Here is a 20,912-nt window from a genome sequence, read left to right on the forward strand (position 1 = left end):
TCATCAACCCATGCCTCCTCCCTTACCTCTGGCAGCCTGCTAGCACTGCCTCAGCAGACGGCTGGTCCGGGCTACTCCTCCAGGGGCCAGTCCAGGCAAGCTGGGGCAGCATCAAGCCCTGTGATTCACGGCCTGGGACTGGGTCCTGCTCGCCACCCTTGTGAGACTCAGACGCCGTGACTTCCCTTCTCTAAGCCGCAGGTTGCTCATTGGTAAAACGGGCGCAACATCTGCATAGAGTTGTGCAAATTCAACGGCCAGTACTTTTAAAGTACTTTTCTAAGCCAGAGCTTGGCACGCAGCCTGGCCCCTGGCGAAAGTTCAATCAGTGGTAGCTGTTAGTATTTTCAAAAAGTGCCTGGGCCCAAGCCACCTCCTGGTAGAGGCCCGGACTTGGAACGCAAACCGCTCCCACGCCGTTCCCCGGTTGCACCCGGATACACCCGCCCCGGAATGCGAGCGCGGGGATCCGGAGGCCTGCCAGCCTCGGGTTGCCAGGGTAGGACAGGGCAAGATTAGGGAGGCGGTGAAGCGAGGAAGGGGCGTTCCTGGGGAGAGGCCTCAGGCTAGGAGGTCCGGGGGCGGGGATAAGCCCGGAGGAGAGGGAGTCGGAGGCGGGGGTGGTGGGAGGGCCTAGGGAAGTGGCCAGCGGCCTGGGAGGAGCGTGGGAAGGCCGAGGAAGGCCGAGGAGGGGCGGGACCATTAGGAAGCGCTGGGAGTGAGGTTTCCCACCCGGCAGGGCTGAGGCTCATGCCCACCCAGACAAGGCTTTATCCGGGCAGGGCCCGGGGCCTGGAGGGGCGCAGAAGACCCGGCCGAGGAGGCAGGCCCAGGGAGGGCCCCGTCCACAGGGTGAAGTTGGGCCATAGCGGGGCGGGGCGAGGGGCATAGCTCCATCCCCCGCAGGACCCGGGGTGCGGCTGGCCGATTAGAGCGGGGAGGCCGTAGGGAACAGAGCCCGACCCGGCTGGAAGCCAGTCAACATTCCTGCAGGGCCTGGGGGCGGGGCTGGCGGGCCCAAGTCGGGAGGCCGAGGGGGCGTGTCTGGGGCGTGGCCTCCGGAGGGCGGGGCCTGGCCGAGGCCTTTGCGTTCCCCGACGACTGCCTGGAGGGGAACGATCGAGCTACCGAACCCAGGGCTGCGCAGTCGGACGCTGACTGGGGCGAGAGCGGGCGACGCCAGGCTTGCAGCGCCGAGCAAAAAGCAGAGCCAGCAGGTGAGAAGGGGGTGGGGGGAGGCCTGCCGGCAACCACGATAGTTTTCGTCCCCACTTCCAGAGAGCGCTCGGGCAGCTTTCTCGCAACAAGTGACAGGTCGGGCCACGGAGGCAGCTGGTGGGTGAGAAGGAGCTTAAGTTCCCAAGTCCTGACCCCCAGTTCTCCGGCTCCGCCGTGCTCCAGCTGTGTGACCCCAGGCGCGTCCCCCCACCCCGCCCCGGACCTCTCGGGTTCCAGTAAAAGGAGGAGGTTGAACTAGGTGGACTCCGTGTTCTTATTGCCCTTTCTCACTGAAACCCCAGAGGTGAGGCTGGCAGGTGAGAGCGGACTCAACAGGTATTCGGATTGCGTCGCCCTGACTACAGTTTGTCTCCCTGCATAGTGACACTGAGCAAAGCCAACTCTCTGCGAGCGTGAAGCGAATTGCTTTAAAGGTCACACTAGTTCCTCGCATGGGACTTGAACCCGCAGGCCTGGGAACCGGGGGCAGAGCCGGGGGGGTGGGGTGGGTGCCCAAGTCAGGGAGGTTTCAGCCTCCCCTCCCCCCCAACTCTGAGAGCCCAGTAAGATTTGGGGTGGGAAACTCAGCAGGGCATTTGTCCCCCTCCCAGGGCTTTTCCAAGTGAGCCGGCTTGGGAGGCCCCTGGCGGAAACTAGGGAACAAGTTCTTATCCGGGTGAGTGGGGAAGACAAGGGAAACCCCCGCAAACACTGGGCCCAGAGTCAAGCCCAGAGCCGGGGCTCCTGCTGCATGCCCAGGGTTCCTTCCTTGGGCTGCAGGTTTCTGTCCCTGGTGGCGGCAGGTGCTTTGTGCCAGGGCCATAGTAGTTGGGCAGCCCAGTTCAGTGGTCAAGGACTTGGGACCAAATTTGGAGTCCACTCCCCCTTCAAGCTTCAGTTTTCTCATCTGTTAAATGGGGGTAGTGATGGTACTCAACGGTAGTAGTGAGGACTTAATAGAATAATACGTATATAGTGCTTAGCAGGGCGCCAGGCACCCAGTGAGGCCTCACTGCATGACAGCTGCTCTGATGTGGATGGGCAGGTGATAGACTGGCTTCGTGCCTGGGAATGAGACTGTTTTTGGAGGGCTGGCTGCAGCTCCTCTTGACCTTGTGAGAGCCAAAACTTGCCACCTGCCACCAGCATCACTTTGTCCATTTGGGGGTTGGGGAATGTGTCATCTGGACCAAAGAGTGCCTGAGTTTTCAGTAATATTGCTTGCAGGTGTTAGGTGTCCCATTAACTAAACCCCCAAGTGTTTACTGAGCACCTACTATATATTAGATGGAGCTAGGTGATACAGAGGTGAAGTAGCCTCTGGGTTCTGCCCTCATTTTGAGTTGCTGACAGTGAGGTCCCCATCCCCACCACGCCTCTGCTGGAGAGGATAACTCACACCCAGAGCTCAAGGCCAGATGAGATCTCGTGGGTCTGTACTGCTCTGGTGGCCAGAACCCAGCTCTCCCATTGCATGCTTGGCTCGGGCTGGAGGAGAGGGTCAGTGTGGGCACCTTTTATCTGTTTGATCAGGGTTGGGCACTGAAGGTGGCTGGCTCCCTGCATCTCCTGGGGAGATGAAAGGAACCAGCTGGAAAGCACTCTGGGACAGAGTTTGACTGAGGGCTGTGCTATGTGGAGGGAACAGCGTGTGTGTGTATGGGAGGGTGGTGCTCAGGGGAGGTGAGACACGGGAGAAAGGGAGGTGCTGAGACTTGAACAGGGCTTTCTGCCTGGGCTCCCAAGTCCTGGTTGGGCTTGGATCAACTTGGGGCCCCAGACTCTCCTCTCCAAGCATTTGAGTGGCTTAAGCTTAGAGTTTGGTCTGGTGGGGAGGGAGAGGGGTCAGTAGGTGTTGCCTGTGCAGGGGGCAGGGAGGAGATGTTCATTTCAAACAGTGCCTAGTAAACATCTACTGGAAAGTCCTCCTACCACCCTTCCACCCCACGTGATGAATGACGGGCGATGACACACTGACCCCGTCCTTAGTTGCTTACCATCTGGTGAGGAACTTAGACAAGGGGACTCTGGTAGGAGATAGATGAAGGATCAGAGGGATCTTCAGGAAAGCTTCCTGGAGGAAGTGGAGTTTTGGATGGGCCTTAAGGATTGCAGAGGTTTCAGTAGCCACAGCAAATATAGTGTTTTTGGAAGAGGAGGATGCCTAGGGGAAGGCAAGGAGGTCAGTGTGTTCAGGGGATTTTTTTGTTTGTTTCAACCTTGTTTGAAAGTAGCCCACATACTATATATAGCAGTCACTATGAGCACAGCTTTGGTCCTTTTACAACCACCAAGACCAGGGTTCAGCTCTGATGGGAAAGGGCACCAGAGGGTTCAGGGGATTTTTAGGAAACTGCTATAGATTGATCAATCTGGCTCAAGAGCTGGGACTGTGCAGGGATGCGAAGGGGGAATGGTCGGTTGGATGAACTCGTGGAGGACCTCGAATGCCAAGGCCAGATGTTTGGCTTTGATTTGTAGAAAGTGAGGGCCGCTGAGGGTTTTCGAGCAGGGGAGTGACACAGTCAGGGTGGCCCTTTTGGAAAGACAGTCTCGCCAGATGCGCTGGGGTGCAGGACCCAGTGGTCAAGGGCTAACGAACCGATGGCTGTGATGATGGGGAAGCAGGGGCCTGGGGGGCTTTGGGGGTGTCTGCAGCCGGGGGGATGGGAAAGGCACTATTGGAGGGGAGGGGGAGCAGGTGTCCCAGTGGGGTGTCCTTTGTGTCTTTCGATCCCCCACGGAGCCTAGACCCTGGTGCACAGCAGGTGCTCAGGAAGGTGGCTGGATTGGGTGGGTAAAGCCACAGGGGAGGGTGACAAGTGCTACCGAGCGATAGAGAGGGAGCCGCCCAAGAAGGCTCTGTGTTTGCCCATGAAGGGGAGGCCTCTGGGCCCAGTGAGTGGAGGGAACTTGAGCCAGTCAGCAGGGGCTGGGGGCGCGGGAGAGCAGGGCGGCTGGAAAGAAGTGCCTGCAGCCCTCCCCTCCCGGTCCCAGCCCGGGGAAGGCCAGGGGGGCAGGTTAGCCACAGCCGGGGCACAAACTTCCCACAGGCAGCAGTGGGGTGGATTTGTGGTTCCCCCAGGGCTCCTCTGCAGTTTCTGCAATGTGGGGCAGTCCCCTCTCCCTTGCGGCCTTGGACTTTGGAACCACTTATTGGAAGCTCCTCAGCCCCTTTTCTTACCCTCCAGCCCTGGGGATGCAGCCCCTGAGGACCAGACAGCCCCCCCTGGCCCAGGGCAGAGCAGCCCCAAGCCCCCAGCATTCCTTTCGATTTAGAGCATCTGGGGCCCGCCGGCACCCCCTGGTTTTGGCTCAGCCTTGAGCCCCAGCTCCAAATCTTTAAACCCACCTCCTCCACCCCACGGGAAACTCAGGGGGCAGCTATGATCTCACGGAAGAATCAAACAGTCAGGAGTCGGCTCTGTGGGAGGCGGGCGGGAGGGAAGGGCCTGGCCCCTGTGTGCGACAGGCCGGGGCCAGGGTTGGGGGTCCCGTTTAATCTCGGCAGGAACTGCCCTGCCCACCGGCTTCCCCTCCTCTAAGCCTGGATCTGAGGGGCCAGGAGGGAAGCCTGGAGGTAAACACCGGCTGGGCTTCACGCTGTGCTGGCTTCCCACCTCCCTTCACCCACCGGTGCTGCCTGTGAGGAGGGCAGCCGCAGGCCCAGGGCCTCTGTGACGCCCCGCTGGCGTCTGGGGGCTGTCTGCTTCCTCACTCACCCCCGGGGTTCCCTCTACACCGTGGTTTTCCTGTCAGCGGCTGATTCACTCTGTGCTGACATGGAGATGCAGCTGAGGGGAGGGAAGAGGCCTGTCTTCTGGTTCTTAAGAGTTAGTTCCAGCTCTTCTGTTTACAGGCTGTGTGACCTTTCATGAGTTCCTTCTCCTCTCTGGGCTTTCCTTCCCTCCTCTGCTAATGGCCTATTCTTTACTTGGCTCTCAGGGGGTTCTGTAACCTGGACTGTGTCGTTTGTAAAGTAGGGCACATGTGAGTGCACACACACACCACACACACACACACACACACCACACACACACCCCCACACACCCCCCCACACACACCCTCCCACACACACACACCCCCCACACACACACCACACACACACACACACACACACACCACACACACCACACACACACACACACACACACCACACCCCACAGGGTCTCAATACAGAGTGGACCTGGACAATTCCACGTCCTAACCGTGCCTGCCCCCCACCTGAAGCACCCTTGTCTACCTTCTGCCTGTCCACAGATTAGGGAGATGGTACAGCATGGTGGTGAAGAGGTGGACTTGGAGCAGAATCTTGGCCCTGACCATTCCTAGCTATTTGACCCTTTCTGAGCCTCAGTTTCTGAATCTCTAAATTGGGGATAATAATGGTAACTACTTCATAGGGTGACGTGAGGATAAAACAAAAAAGTGCATGTGAAGCGCTTAGCAATTTTCTCCCTACACGTGGTGTATCCTCCATGAATGAGAGCTGCTGCTGTCCTTCTTTTCTGCATCTGGCCAGTCTTCAAGGCTTATACCAGGCTGCTTCTCAGGCCCCCAGAGACATTCCCCAGAGCACCAGCCTTCCGTATGGGCCCTCTGTGCCTCTCCAGCGTGTGTGTACGTGCTCCAAGACGCCAGTCATTTCCACCTGTGTGGTGCTCTTCCTCGGGGTGGCTGGATCTCCCCACCATGACTCTGAGCTTCCCGAGGGGAAGTAGGTCTGAACGTCAATGGCAGACTTTCTCCAAAACCCCTCCTTTCCCTTCCCCTCTTTCTTCTGCACTTGTCTACACTGAGTACTTGCCTCTTTGCTGCTGTTTGGTGGCATATGGAGTATCTCTGTGAACCCTCCCAGCCAGGGACTGCCCCATCCATCTCTGTGTCCTGACTCCTGATACAAGGCCTGGCCCACAGCAGGCACTCAGGAAATGATGGTTGAATGAATAAGTGATTCTCCTCAGGGTGGCCCAGTAGGACCCAGCTCAGAGCCGGATCCTCGGTGGTTCCTTTTAGCAAAGGCGGAGCTGGGAAGCAGGGTCTGGACGCCCCTGCCTTGCCCTTCAGGCCTGCCCGTCCCGTGCCTGCAGCCGGGGTCCAGAGAGGTGGGAATGGTGCGGCTGGCCTGGGATTTCTTCATCCCGGGCTCTGGCCTCCCTCATGAGGCCCAGCCTTTACCCTCCTGAGAGGGGAAGAGCCCAACTTCCTCCAGCCCCAGCCTTGTGGGAGCCACTGTGTCCCTTAGTGAAGCCTGACTCAGCCAGAAGAGGCGCGTTCAAGTCAGCAGTTATTTGTGGAGGGGGCTCCTGCCCCGTGAGGTGTGGGCGCAGGGCTGGGGGATGGGAAGATGCCCTCCAGGAGGCCCACCCCTGACATTATCCCTGGAGACCACCAGGTGGGCAGCTCTGGGAGGCCCCGCCACTCTCTCCTCGGGCTCCTTTCCTGGAAGTGGGAGCTTCTGCCTTTCTTTGGGCCCCACCCCTGACTTTCCCTGCTGTGTCAAGAGGTGATCTGGGGTGGGAGTTCCTCAAGATTCTGGACCTAGGCTCATAGGACCCATGCAGAAAAGTGGACGAAGTGCCGGAAGCTGGGCATTAGGAAGCCTGGGTTCGGCTCCTGGCTTTGCTGTGAAGTTGCAGAGTGAGCTGCTCCAGGGGGGTGACCTCCTAGGCCAGTTTGCTTACTCCTCAGGCAGAAATGCTCCAGAAGCCTGCCTGGGGTCCAGCTGGCCCTGGCCCAGGAGAGTGGAGGACGAACCATAGGCAATGTCGTGGCCTCTGGAATCAAACTGCCCAAGGATGATCATTTCTGCCTCTGCTCTTTACCTGCTGGGTGAGACCTTAAGCAAGTGTCTTAACCCCTCTGTACATCAGTTTCAGCATCTAAAATGGAGTTGGTTATAATACTTACTTCACAGGGTTGTTTGAAAATGATACAAATTAATGTATGTGAAGCATTTGTGAGACGTGCCTGGCACATAGTGAGTGCTTTATATGTACCAGATGTTTTGGATAGTGTTGCTATTATTAATAGGAAGCAGGATTTAAGTCTTTGGGGGCAGTCTTTGGTGAATGGCTTGAGTCTGGGAATTTGGAGACCTGGGTTCTGATCCCAGCTCATCCTTTACTTGCCATGTGACCTTGGGCAAGTTGCAGCCCTTTTTGGGCTGCAAAACTCTATTATCCTGCATTTGCTGCACTTGGCTTTTGTAAGACAGGCACACGTGATATCACAGTGGGGAGTTGCAGGGTTTTATTCAGGGAAAGGACTTCTGGGTGCCCAGCCTGTTCTCCTGCCCTGAGACAGCCACAGTAGGTGGGCAGGTTCCCACACTGTCACAGAGGTACTGCAGACACAGAACGACAGGGCAGCCCCCCCCCCCGCAATGACACTCAACAAGGCTAAAAAGTAGGTGAAACATTTAAATATACACATAATGGGATTATCTCGATCAAATGACAGACTTTTTGTTTTTTTACTTTTCCCCATTTTCTGAATCTTCTGCAGTACGCCCATATTATTTTTATGCTCAAGAAAGAAGGAACACACTTAAAAATAAAGCTATCAAAAAACGTACTATATATATTTAAACAAAAATGCATTATATGAACGTGGGATCATATTGAAGTTCTTGTTGTTAATAAATCATATTTTTTTCAAAAGGGGGTCGGGTGTTGGTTTGAAGTGAGTGTCAATTTGTCAAGCCTCAGAAGACTGAGGGAGTGTCTTCGGAGGGAGACAAGAGTCAGATTCTGAATGGGGTCATAATCCAGCTTCTCTCGTGGTGGACACACCCCAAGTGCCGCCTGACGTTTAGAAAGCTTTTCAACAATCCTTGACGCCGACGGGCTTACTCTCTTCACGTGTAAAATGGGGATAATAATAATTCAGAGCGGTGCTATGTAGGTCAAAGGAGCTTCACACTTGTTTAAGTTGCGAGGGAAAACCCCTTCTTCCGAATTTGGAACCAAGTGAAAAGAACAGTTGACAAAGATGGAGCTTCCAAGGAAGCCCAGAGAACGTGGCTTTAGATCCGGTCCCCAGAGGGCTGGCTTACCGTCTGCCCTGGAACTGGCAGAGTTATGGTCAGGTCTCAGGCAACTCTGAACAGGAGGGACCAGCCTCCCTGAAGGGGCCGGTATTATGCAGAGGAGCAGCCCGGAATGAACACTGCCTGCGGGCAAACGCTGAGCGTGCCCAGTACGTCTCCTAGATGAGCCAATCAGATAACCCACTGCTGGGGTCCTGGCCTGACGTGAAGAAGTGGGTGGAGCGAGGCCAGAGGTGTTCTCCCCGTAGAGGTCCCTCAGGGAAACAAGTGGAGGGAGAAATAGGTGTTCCTCCTCATAACTACAGGGCGCTTCCAGTGCTGCCTGGTAGGCAAACACTCAATGTTAATTTGACGTTGCTAACAGTAATGATAGCAATGAGTAATTCTACTACTGAAGTTGGAAAATTACTCTCCCACCCCTTGTCTTAGGATATGGAATATTAGAATGTTGTTGCAACGGGACATGATGAGACGTCCTCATTTATAAAGGAAATAGAAACTCAGTGGGGGTGGGTGATGACCGATTTGTCTGAGATCCCACCGCAAATGAGTGGGTGGCTAGCTAGGCCCTGGGTCACTGACGGTCACACAGGCAAGTCATCTCCCTGACCCTTTGACCTCTCTGAACTCACAGCAGAGGAGTAACTGCGGCAGGAGGCTGTGTCATTCAGGGGCTCTCAAATGCCCCTCTCATCCCCTCCCTCACCAATTTCGGTGAGGATTAAGTGAGATAATGGCTCTGGGTAAAATGCTTAGTGGTGGGCACAGCACATAATACTCCTTCCATACAAGCCAGAGGTTGATGAGGGTGATAGTGATGAATGAAGGCTGCGCCTTCCACCCCTTTGAGGAAATGACAGAGTCCTCCTCCCCAAAGACCGAGGTCCCCAGTCTGGAGTGAAGGAGCTTCCCAGGGCTGTTTGGAGATCTGGGGGTCAGGAGGGCCTTAGGCCTCTATGGGCCTGGTCCTCTCTAAGACTGTCTGAGCCTAGCCTCAACCTGGGTGCTTTTGGCTTAGTATGAGGGCAAAGATGGGGGCTTGTGACTAGATTCACAAGATCGTAGTCTTGTGAGCAGCATTATAGTTCATTGAGTCAACCTACCTACTCGGTCCGATCCCATGGACAACATTCAGCCTTTGCTCGCACACCTCAAGGCTTGGAGAGCTCACTACCTTTCATGTCTGGACATATCTGACTTTTAAAAAATATTGTGTAGAATTTGAACAGACCCATTCTCCCATAACTTGTTGGTTCTGATCATGCTTTGGGGGCCACTTGGGGACCATGTAGAGTATGAAGGCTCTCTGGGTGTGGGGGAGGGTAACCAGACCTCCCCTGTAGTGCCCCGCCCCACCCTCAGGCCAGTGATTCTGATGTAACAAAGAGACATTTCTGTCAACTTTTTGTTGTTGTTTATTTTACTAATTTTTATTGGAGCATAGTTGGTTTACAATGTTGTGTTAGTTTCTGATGTACAGCAAAGTGAATCAGTTATACATATATCCACTCTTTTTTAGATTCTTTCCCCATTTTGGACATTACAGAGTATTGAGCACTGTTCCCTGTGCAATACAGTAGGTTCCTATGAGTTATCTATTTTATATACTGTAGTGTGTGTATGTCAATCCCAATCCATTTCTGTCAACTTTTTTAAAAAGCCTTCATCTCTACCTGAACCAATGGGCCCTTTAAAAAAAGGCCCATTAAAGAAATAGTTTTGTGGGAAAAGTTGGAGGGTGAAGAACAGAGGCAAAGGAGGAAATAACCGCTCAGAGCTGTCCCGTGAACAGTTTGGTGTTCACACACACACACACACACACACACACACACACACGATTGGGATCATACCCTATGAACCACTTCCTGCGCTGCCCCTTTTAGGTTAACATTGTAGAGGGAGGATTTTTCCACGTTATTCAATATTCTTCCACAGCGTGTTTCCCGGCTCCCTAGTATCATACCACGTGGATCTGCTGTGACCCAGTTAAGCATTCCTCTGCTGTTGCACACTTAGGCTGTTTAGAATTTTTCATTAGTACCCACATTGCTATAGTGACCACCTGGTCCATACGTCTGTTTTGTTCTCAACTTTAATGATCTTCACAGACTGAATTCTTCGAAGTGGCTGTCTCATCAGATGGTTTTTAAACTCAAGGTCCAAGGACCAGATTCTTGGGGGAAAGCCCTTTCCCTGATACGCACCAGCGTGTACCCGCACATGTAGGGGCGAGAGGCACTGTCTGTCCCTCGGTGCTGGTTAGCAAGCTCACGGAGGGAAGGGGGCAGGCTCTTGGGGCGTGTGTGGGTGCACAGGAGTCAGACAGAAAGAGAAAGACAGATATGGAGGAGCTTTTCCTCCTCCATTGTAGTCTGACTTTGGACCCTCCTGTCTCTGGGAGCCTGCGGTGTCATTAACTAATTATGGGATCTTTACTCTTTAATGACCTCTCTCTATGGTGACTCCTTCCTCCCCAACAGCCTTCTGGGAGCCAGGGAAAATGAGATGAGTCAGTAGGAGGAGGTTTCTCTGGAGTAGGGCGGGGGGGGGGGGTCATGGGCTGGCGCAGTGGTTCTCAAACCCTGATATACATCAGAGTCTGCTGGAGGGTTTGTTAAAGCACAGATCATACCTCCAGAGTTTCTGGTTCCATTGGTCTGGGGTGCAGCCTTGGAATGTGTGTTGCTAACATGTTCCCATGAGATGCTGCTGCTCTGGGTGTGGGACCACACTTTGAGAACCAATGGAGTAGCGGATTGGGGTAGGGGAGGCTGTGTAGTGAATTTCAGCTCCTGGGGCTGCTGCCAGTAGGAACCTGGCCTTGTTTGATAAAGGCTCGTGTGAGATCTGAACTCACCTTCCCCCTACCCCCACTTCATCACCCCTTCTCCAGTATGCACTGTTATATAGCCATGTGCAAGAGGATAAGATGATTACCACCACCCCCATTTTATAGAAAGGAAAACTGAGGCTCTGACAGGCGATCTGATAGATCCAAGGATGCTCTGAAAGCTGGCAGGAGCGCTAATACAGGACCTCTGGCCTTGTCAGCTCTCCCTGCTCCTCCTGAATCTCATTCCCCCACCGCCCAACACACACACACACACACACACACACACACACACACACGCACACTCTCTCTCTCTCTCTCTGGGCTTACCTCATGCAGGTGTGATGCAGGAGCAGAGGTGCCTTCCCTGAACCCTGTGCCTGCCCTGGGGGACTCCAAGTGAGGGGGCTGGGAAGGCAGGTTCCCCATCATCTCTGAGCCAGGGTCTTGCTCTACTTTTTACCCCCACTAACCATCCAGCAACGTGATCTTCTTCCGAGATCCAGCGTTCTCCAGCCAGTTCATGTTGCCTGTTGTTGTTCTGGGCCACTTTTCCAGGAGGCTAGAAACTTTCTCTGGTTGAGCCTGGGTGCTGTGTGGCGGGCACAGCAGAGGGAGGGGAGAGGACCCTCACCTGTTGAGCGTCTGATGTGTGCCAGGCCCGGCCCTGGGCACTTTGCAGCCGTGATGTCAGGTCATCCTCCCAGCAGCACCCTCCCCCCAGCAGAGGTTATCATCAGCCCCCATTTACAGGTGAGGGAACTGAGGCTCCCAGGGCTGAGATGACTTGGCCAATGTCACAGCTGAAGGAGGCAGAGCTGGGCTTCCGGTTCCAAACCCCAAGGCTGGGCCCCCTGGTCTGGAGTGGCAGCGGATCCTGGACGGAAGGAGCTGGGATGGGGGGGACTCAACCTGTGCTCCACCACCATCCATGCAAAGAGGGTCAGCCTGAGGGGCGGGGCTCCCCTGGGGCTCAGGGTCCTGCAGTGGGAGGACCCTGGCCCAGCCAACCAGGAGACCCAGTTCAAATCGAGCTGCATTCACCTCAGAATGATACCTTATGCTTTATAGCTTTTAGCAGTGGACATTTTCTCACGTACTGACTCCTGCAAGCCTCCCAGCACCTTATGAAATAGGCAGGGAGGGTATGATTACTGAGCCCATTTCACAGATCACGACAGAGGCTGTGAGTGAGAAGCCCAGGATCCTACAGCTAAGGAGGGGATAGAGCCAAGACAAGAACCTGTGTTGCCTTTGCTCCCCCTCCTGAGCCTGGCCCATCACCCCAAGCTGCATCCTAAGTAAGGAGGGAGAACTCCGGCCCTTCTCTATCCTCAGCTCAGGATGGGGGATCCCAGGGCTCTTAGTTGGGGTGATGGCTCTTGGGTGCCAGGGGCCCAGGACTCCGGGAAAGGCTGGTCAGAGATCCTCGCTTTGGGCCAGAAACCGTGGGGAAGGAAGATAGGGTGGTCCAGGCTGCCCCTGTTACCAGTTCCTGCCCAGACCCGGACATTTGAGGTCCCTGGTGGGAAGGGGGGTCTGGCCAAGGTCCCCCTCCCACCTCAGCTCCTGGTTGCTCTCAGGACTGTGCCTGCTTCCCAGATACATGAGACAGAATTTTCCGGACTCTCAGGCCTCGGTGCCCCTGCCCTGTAGTTCTGCCTGAATGCCCTCAGCTCATCCCTTATCTCCTGATCTGCGTCTTCCTTGTCCCTCCAGACCCAGTTCTAGCCGCCTTCTTCCTTGTGGCCAAGCCAACTCAACTGTCTTGGGTTCTGTCCAACGGGTAGACTGGCTAACAGGGTTAGATAACTCACCAGGGTGGCCATGAGAGCAGAGACTGTCGTTCCTTTGGGCCCAAGCCCTGGGGGAATCTGTCAGGCTGGCAGGGCTCAGGGCCAGGGCGCTGGGTCCGCATGGGCTGGGGACAGCTGAGCCCCTCAGGGTCAGCCTCAGACCTGTGACTCCTACTTTGCCACCCCCCCCCCCCCAGCAAGCCACTTCTCAGACCACTGGCTTCTTTATAAACATAAGAAAGCTATCTTCCTCACCAGCCACTGTGAGGCTGGCGTGAGATGCAATATGCAAAACACCTGCCGCTGATGTCTCACGGGTCCAAGGTGTTCGGGAAGCGCAGATCCCTCCCCTTGCCTGCAATCGGCTTGGGTTTCATTCCTCCTCCACCCACCCAACCCCCTGGGATGGGTGTCTGGTCGGGCATTGGTGTCAGGCCTGAACTCTGTCTTCTCTAGCTGGGAGGTATTCTGGGCATATAACAGGGCAGGATTGGGCAGAGGGGCCAGAATTGGCTCCAAACAGGCTCTGCCAGCCTCACGTTGTGACCCTGGGCACAGTACCTCCTGAGCCTCAGTTGCCAGGTCTGTGGAGGGGGCATACGCCTCTGACCTGTGTTCTCAGGGTCACACAGGGCTTCCTGCGAGAGCTGGAGGAGTAGGGGTGGGAATCCAGGTGACCTGAAGTGCTGTGTGCTCCCTCCCAGGAGCCTGGAGTCAGGCCAGTCACAGTTCATTTCCATGGCCGCTCTCCTGCTGTGACACAGACAGCCCCCTTTCCCTCTGGCCACCTGGAGGCTCACCGAGCTGCTGTGCCCTTGGCTCTGGGCCTGGCGTACGGGGTCACCACCCATCTGGACTCGTCTCTTCCCGTGCAGCACAGGGAGCCGGCCCAGGCCCGAAGCGCTGCCTGATTCAGGGTCCCTGCGCTGAGAACTCTCAGAACCCCAGCCCCGGCCCCTGGGGCTCACTGGGGGCACAGACCCCTTCCGGTGGCACCAAGCCCCTTTCCTTTGCATTTCTGTCTGTCTGCACACACTCCTCCTCTTAACTCTCTGGGGCCTGGAACCTTCTCACGGTGATAATAATCACCATACTTCCCTTTATTGTTCTGGAGCATCTTGATTGCTCAAGCCTGTCTCCTCCCTATAAGGTAGGAGGGAACTGTTGTCATCCCAGAGAGGGGAAAGGACTTTTCAAAGCCCGCCGTGGGGACTCACGAGCTCTCTACGCAGCCCCGCACCCCAGCCCTCCGTGGGCGCTCATGGGCTTGGCTCAATTTTGCTGTAGGCATGTGCCCCTGGAGTTGGGAGTGGGAAGCGGATTGAGAGGAGGTGAGGGGGGCGGAGTCCTAGGCCTCCAGGGTTGCGGGGGGGCAGTACCCCTGCTTCTGGGGCCGGCATAGGGACTCTCCGCGTTGCCGAGGGGGCAGGTTGAGGTTTACGGGGGAAGAATGAGATAGTGAGGGCCTGGCTGGGCTTTGCTCTTTCCTCCGCAGGGCTTGAGTTGGGGGGATCCCGTGGGGCTGTGTGGGACCCGGCTGCTCAGCGTGGCTTAGGCGCTGCGCGCTGAGGTCAGGCCCCTCGCCCTGCCTCAGCTCCCTTAGGGCCTGCGACTGGCTCCAGCCCCTTTCTGGTGATAAAGACCCAGCCTGCTCGCGAGAGTCTCTGGAGGGGGGTGTGTGTGCCTGTGTGTGTGTGTGTGTGCGCGCGTGACGGCGTGGGTGTGTTTGTCCGGGCACCGCTTGGCGCTCGCGGAATCTGGGGGAGGCCAAGGCCGAGGAGAATGATCTGGGGAGGGGATGGGCCATTGTTGAAGCCTGGGGGCGGGCGGGGCTGGCTTCCAGGGTGGGGTCCTGCCTGGGCCAGCAAGGCCCGCAGGCCAGGTGAGCTTTTGCTTCAGGGCCCCCCTGGGCGCTTCCCGTGGAGACCAGAGAGGGCCTGAGGTCTGTGGGCTGCACGGGAGGCTCCCCTCACCTGGGATCTGTCTGTCCTTCTCTGCCTCTACCATTCTGTCTCTCTCCCCTCATCTCTACCTCTGCCTCTCTCACGCTCCCCTGCGTCTCTTTTTACGGGCCCCACAACCAATGCCCCCATCAGTCTCCCATGCCTCTGAAGCCAGAGCATCTCTGGAGGGTGTAGCAGGTGTTGAGGCCCAAGGCCACCCTGGCTGAGCCCAGTCTAGGGGAGCTGGAGCCGTCCCAGCCCTGCTCCTTAGCAATCCCTGAGGACCCAAGAGGCCCACGGAGCCCTGGACAGGGATCCCTGACAGGCTGTGCTGGTCTCCTCTGTGACCTGCTTTCCTGCCCCAGCTGCCAGGTGGCCGGGTGGGTTAAATGGCCGCCGCCCTGCCTGGGAACTTGGGGCTTGGGCGCTGCCTGCCATGTGGGAGGTGCAGCCCTTCCTCCCAGCCCCGGAGGGCCTGGACCCCTGCAGCTGACTGCGGAAATGGGGCCTCCGGGCCACCCCTTCTTGGAGCCAGGTGCCTGCCACGGGGAGGACTGGCTGTGCTGGAGTCCAGGCCCCGTGTCTGGAGTGAGTGCCCTGGATTCTCTGGATGTTCTGAGGCCCTCAGGATATGAGAGGGAGAGACTGGAGAGCTGGTCTCAGAAACAGGGAGAGACGGACAGAGGGGAAGGCTGGAGGAAGCCCCCAACAGAGAGACGGACAAATACAGAGGGGAAGAGACTGGTGAGGCGGAGGGACTGAAGGACAGAGTGGGGAGGGCCCAGAGGCCCTGCAGTGCCCCCTCCTCCTCTGGCCGAGCGGCCTCTAGCTGGGTCTCAGGTGGAAGACCCCCTCCTCTCTACCCCCTACCCTGCACCTCCAAATTCTTGGAGTTACAGACCTGCCCTTGCCCTCCTCACTCTCCATCTTCTCTGTGTTTTCCCCCCAGGACCCATGAGAGAAAACGTACCTGTATATACCTGTGTGTGCAGCACTTTGCCTTTACTGTGTCTCACTCACCTTCCTCTCTGTCTCTGTCTCACTCACCTCCCTCTCTGTCTCTGTCTCTCTCTCATCAAATATCCCCAAAGCCAAAATAGCTCTTAAGCCTGGGAAGGTGCTGAAAACTACAGCTTGGGAAGTAGGAAGTATTAGCCCATTTTCCAGATGAGGGAACTGAGGCTCAGAAAAGTTAAGTGACAGTGATGGGTAGACAGAGCCAGGGTTTGAACCCACATCCGTCCGATGCCCACCCTAACTGCTCATGCCAAGATGATTGGGGCTGCCAGATAGTGCTCCGTGAGCGTCTGTGCAAGAGAGTGCTCTGGGAAGGCTGCTCGGAGGAGGTGGCATCTCAGTGGCCCCATCTCTTCCTTCCTGAGCCCAGGGTACAGAGGGTGTGTGCTGTGACTGCTGCCATGTGAGGTTCCTGATTAGAGCCCCCCTCCTCCCTAATCACCCTGCCACCCTGCCGAGGGCCCACACCCAGCTCCCAGCCTCCATCTCCGCAGCCCTGACCCAGAGGGTAACCCTTTGTTAGCCACCTGCGCCCAGCTGGCCAGGCCCCGGGATGGGTGTGTGAGCTGGTCCCTGATGCTTAGTGCCTCCACAGAGTGTCTTCAGTTGGCTGGGTCCGGAGGCTGAGCTGTGAAACCCAGTTACTGTAGGTTGGGCCTTGGTGAGGTTATTTTAATTACGTATCATTTATAACTTCATTTCTGCAGGCAGTGCAGCATGACAGTGATGTTCAGGGGCTCTGGGTCGGGTTTGGGGGTTCAATTCCCAGTCCTATGGTCTGTGTAACCATGGGCAAGTCCCTTCACCCTGAGTCTCAGTTTCTTCGACTGTGAAATGGGGTTTAAATTGAAAGGATAAAGTAAGCCATGGGAAGCACTTAGCACAATCACTGGCAAATGGTAACTGCACAAACATTAGCTTTTGTTATTATCGAATACTGAGGGCTGTGTTCTAAAGAGCCCATCCTGGGGCTTCCCTGGTGGCGCAGTGGTTGAGAGTCCGCCTGCCGATGCAGGGGAGGCGGGTTCGTGCCCCGGTCCGGGAGGGTCCCACGTGCCGCGGAGCAGCTGGGCCCGTGAGCCGTGGCCGCTGAGCCTGCGCGTCCGGAGCCTGTGCTCCGCAGCGGGAGTACCGCAAATAAATAAATAAATAAAGAGCCCATCCTGTCCCACAGAGGAAGAGCTGGAGGCTGGGTAGAATCACCGTGCTGCTTAATGATGATGCTGGTGTGTAATTGCCTATTTTCCTGTCTGCCTTCTCCAGGCTGAGCGCTCCCTGAGGGCAGGGATGGGTTTCATCCATTCACTTCCTGTGTCCAGCTCCCGGCCCAGCCAGAGGTGGGGGGGCGGGTCAAAGAACTGCATTGATTCAGGATGGAAACTGAGCAGAGGTGGCCTCTTGGGAGGCCTCTGGGAGGGCAAAAACCCCTCAGGCCTTCTGACCCATGAGCGGTTCTGGGGGGAGGCTTGCTGCCCCCTTGAGGTCGCCTCTGAGGGTTAGGCCTGGGTTCACTCACATCCTGGTGGTTCAGCCCGGCCCTCTGCACCCACCACTGCCATAGCTGGCTGGTGTAGGGTAAGAGTTCCGCAACCCCTGTGTGCTTGTTACACCTGCAGACACCTGGCCCCACTCCTGGGTACTGTGATTCCGTGGGCTTTGGTGCTGGGTTGCCCCCATGTGAGAAGGCTTGGCAGTAAGGAGCAGTATCACAAAGCCGGTAGGACATTGGACTCCGGAGTCAGAGGGTCTGGAGGACAAAGTTCAGCTCGGCCACTGTCCTGCATGTGACTGGAGCAAGTGCCACCACCTTCCCGAGCCCCAGACACCCTGCTTGTAAAACAGATGATGCAGCCATGCTCTCCACATGGCAGGGGGACGTGGCGTTAAATAAGATAAGATCTGCGAAGCACTGCTCACATGGGGGTGCTTTCATTAGCATTCATTTCATCAGTCCTCCCTCTCTGCCTGACATCTGTTTCAAGTTCTTGGGTGACTTTCAGGGTCAGTTTGTAGGAATCTTTGTGTGTCCTACATCTCAAGGGAGAGTCTTTATGCATACCCTCCTCCTACCATGTAAGGAAAGGACTCTTTGCCTAACACGACCTCTTCTCAGAGACTCCTGCCTCTGTCATGCTTGCTTTCTAGGGTTTGGCAAGCTGATTCCACCATCTTCCTGGACAAGCCTTGATATCCCCATTTTACAGATAAGGACACTGAGGCTCAGTGGGGTAGGCAGCTTGCCAGAGTTTACACAGCTCTGTGAAATGCGATTAGAATTTAGGTCTCTCTCCATTCGAAGTCCATACTATGAACTGGTTCATTATTCTCCCTCCCACCATGGGGCTGGGGAGGGGTCCTCAGAAGGTAGTTGACCCCTGAGAGCCCACCTGGGAATCTGGGTCTTCTTGTTAGGGCCTCCAGACTGTGGGGCTCCTGGGCAGCCTCTCATATAGTCCTAATTATCCCTCTAACTTAGGGCTTCCCAACTGATGTGCCCGAATGGCTGGTTATCTCCTCAGCCCTGGGAACAGAGCTCTGGGTGGGTCACCTCAGACCAGACTCAGTGTCGTCTGTCCACGTCAGGGTGCTGAGCAAATACGTGTACTTCTCTACATGTATCATGATGTGAAACAGGTTGGGAAGTACTGATGGCTCTAACCAGTCCCCTCCCTGCCCTGTACAAATACACTCCCCAGAAAGGGGGGGATCCGTGGTCCTCTCTGGGTCTCAGTCTCTTCATCTTACAAATGGAGACGGAAGTAAGTGATGTCAAAGGCCTTTCTAGCGCTGTGAATCTGAGTGTACAAGTCTTAGAACCCGGGGTTGGGAGGGAGCAGGGTTTGCATGGGGCCTAAGCAGCCTGCAAAAAATAGGGAAGGGAGCCATGGAGAGGGAGAGGTCAGAGATTATGGCTCAACCTCAACTTGAATCTTTGGCTGCATTGGGCCGGGTGGGGAAGCTGCAAGTTTCGAAGTGTCTGCTCTCCCAAAAACTGTACCCTCTGTCAGAGTGGCCCCTTCTTCATGCTGAAAGCCCTCTGGTCTCGTTGCTTGGGTTTCAGAGGAAAGCAAGGAAGGACCACATCTGTTGGCCTCATCAGCCAGTGAAGGAACAGTGTGGCCAGGATTGGTGGGGCTGATCTTTTCCTTCCTGACGGAAGCCAAGAGTCAGGCCTCAGAGCTGGGGTAAGATGGGGTGTCGGGCAAGCAGACTGAGGTGTGGCAGGGTGGGGCGGGCGGGCTCCACCACTGACCTCATTCACTTTGGCAGCAGATGAAGAGAAAGGAGCTCTTGTCTCAGGTCAGACCTGAAGTTCAATCAGGGCTTAGCCACTTACTTGTGTGACCTTAGGCAAGTCACTGAACCTGAGTCCCAGTTTCTTCATCTGCTAAATAGGGGTAGTGATATCTCAGGGGATTGTTACAGAGATTAAATGAGAGACTGTGGGAATGGCATTATACAAATGAAAAAGTGCTGTCACTCTACTGCCATAGTCTGGCCAGGGTGGCTGGTGGCCTGCATTCCTCTGCTACCCCTCATTACTCCTTACCCCAAATGTCAGGGGTCAGTCCCAGCTTCAGGCTGTTAAGGTCCTCAGGAGAACAGGAGTCTGTCACACCGGCTCATGGGATCATGTGGTAGGGTTGTCCTTCATTGCTCCTTGGCTTCGGCATCTATAAGACAGACAAACAGGGGGCCTTGGGCTCTAAAATCCTGGGATTCCTGGGGAGGTCTGATCTGGATGTGTTTCTTCCACCCCATGGTGTTGGTGGTGGTGGGGGGTTTGCTCACTCGCGTTGTGAGCAGCTGACAGTGCCCCCAGAGCTCTTTATTCGCCCCATCTCAGTCATCCAACAACCCTACGAGACAGGGGGTCCTGCCAGTATCCCCACGTTAGAGATGAGACGTTGGCCTCAGAGAGGTTCAGTAACTCCCTTGCTTAAGGTCACACAGGAGGAAGCAGAGCTGGGATTCAAACCTAAGTCTCAAAGGAAAGGTGAGATCCTAATCATGCTTCGTGGCATCCTGATTTTCTGGTTGCCAGGGTAAGAGCTTTTTTTTTTAAATCTATGTTTGGCTGCGTTGGGTCTTTCATTGCTGCACGCACGGGCCTTCCCTAGTTGCGGAAAGCAGAGGCTACCCTTCGTTGTGGTGTGTGGGCTTCTCATCGCAGTGGCTTCTCTTGTTGCGGAGCACGGGCTCTAGGTGCACAGGCTTCAATAGTTGTGGCACGCAGCCTCAGTAGTTGTGGCGCGCGGGATCTAAAGAGCAGGCTTAGTAGTTGTGGCGTGCGGGCTTAGTTGCTCCGTGGCATGTGGGATCTTCCCGGACCAGGGCTCGAACCCGTGTCCCCTTCATTGGCAGGCAGATTCTTAACCACTGTGCCACCAGGGAGGGCCCGGGTAACAGCTTTTAATTTTTATTTTTCTGTTTTAACAACAAGGGGAAAAGGTAAGACCCAAGATGGAAAAGTAAGGTAGTAGGGAGGTCAAAAAGCCAGCCCCTGGAGTCAGCATGGGTTTCAGGAAACACATCACCTGTCACACATGAAAACAAACACAGCCACCTGTGACCAGTCTCTTTTCACGGGCAATGGGGACAAAGTCCAGAGAACTGCAGAGCTGGGTGGCCAAGAACCAGCTTGCAGGTGGAGTGTCTGCTGACAGGCAGGTTTCCAGAGTAGAACAGCCAGGCCAGGCTTTCTCACTCCACTTTCTATCCAAGCTGCCTGAGCTCCCAAGGGATCAGTTGTCTGACTCACCAAACTGGCTGGACATCCAGGTCTCAGGCAGGGCCCTGAGGCACAGCCCGGAGGCTTAGGGACAGAGGCCCCCCCACCCTGTGGATGGCAGAGGCCTCCTTCCTTAGGTGGCCCAGCCCTGCCCTGTTTCACCCCACCCCCCTTGCCTGAGAGCAGCAGTAGTTACTCTCTGGCACAGAAGCCTCCAGGCTGGGCGTGTATCTGAAGGCTGGATCTGGGCCCCCAGAGGGCTTCAGACTGTTGGTCAGGAAATCAACAACTTCCCGATCATCATCATCATCATCTAATTGGTGGC

The 20,912-nt window shown here is 55.9% G+C and overlaps 1 protein-coding gene across 2 annotated transcripts in view; it reads left to right on the forward strand.

Moving 5' to 3' along the window:
- Positions 1-638: 638 nt before the first annotated feature.
- The window catches only part of CD82 (CD82 molecule), a 52,441-nt gene continuing 32,167 nt past the window's right edge, over positions 639-20,912 (forward strand). Inside the window, exon 1 of one of the 2 annotated variants that reach the window (XM_059069095.2) lies at positions 639-1,217. The gene's annotated coding sequence lies outside the window, so the exon portion shown is untranslated. The remainder of the gene's footprint in view (positions 1,218-20,912) is intronic. The other variant, XM_059069096.2, reaches the window with a different exon arrangement.

The sequence above is a fragment of the Kogia breviceps genome, chromosome 7, assembly GCF_026419965.1.
Source record: "Kogia breviceps isolate mKogBre1 chromosome 7, mKogBre1 haplotype 1, whole genome shotgun sequence".
NCBI lineage: Eukaryota > Metazoa > Chordata > Mammalia > Artiodactyla > Physeteridae > Kogia > Kogia breviceps.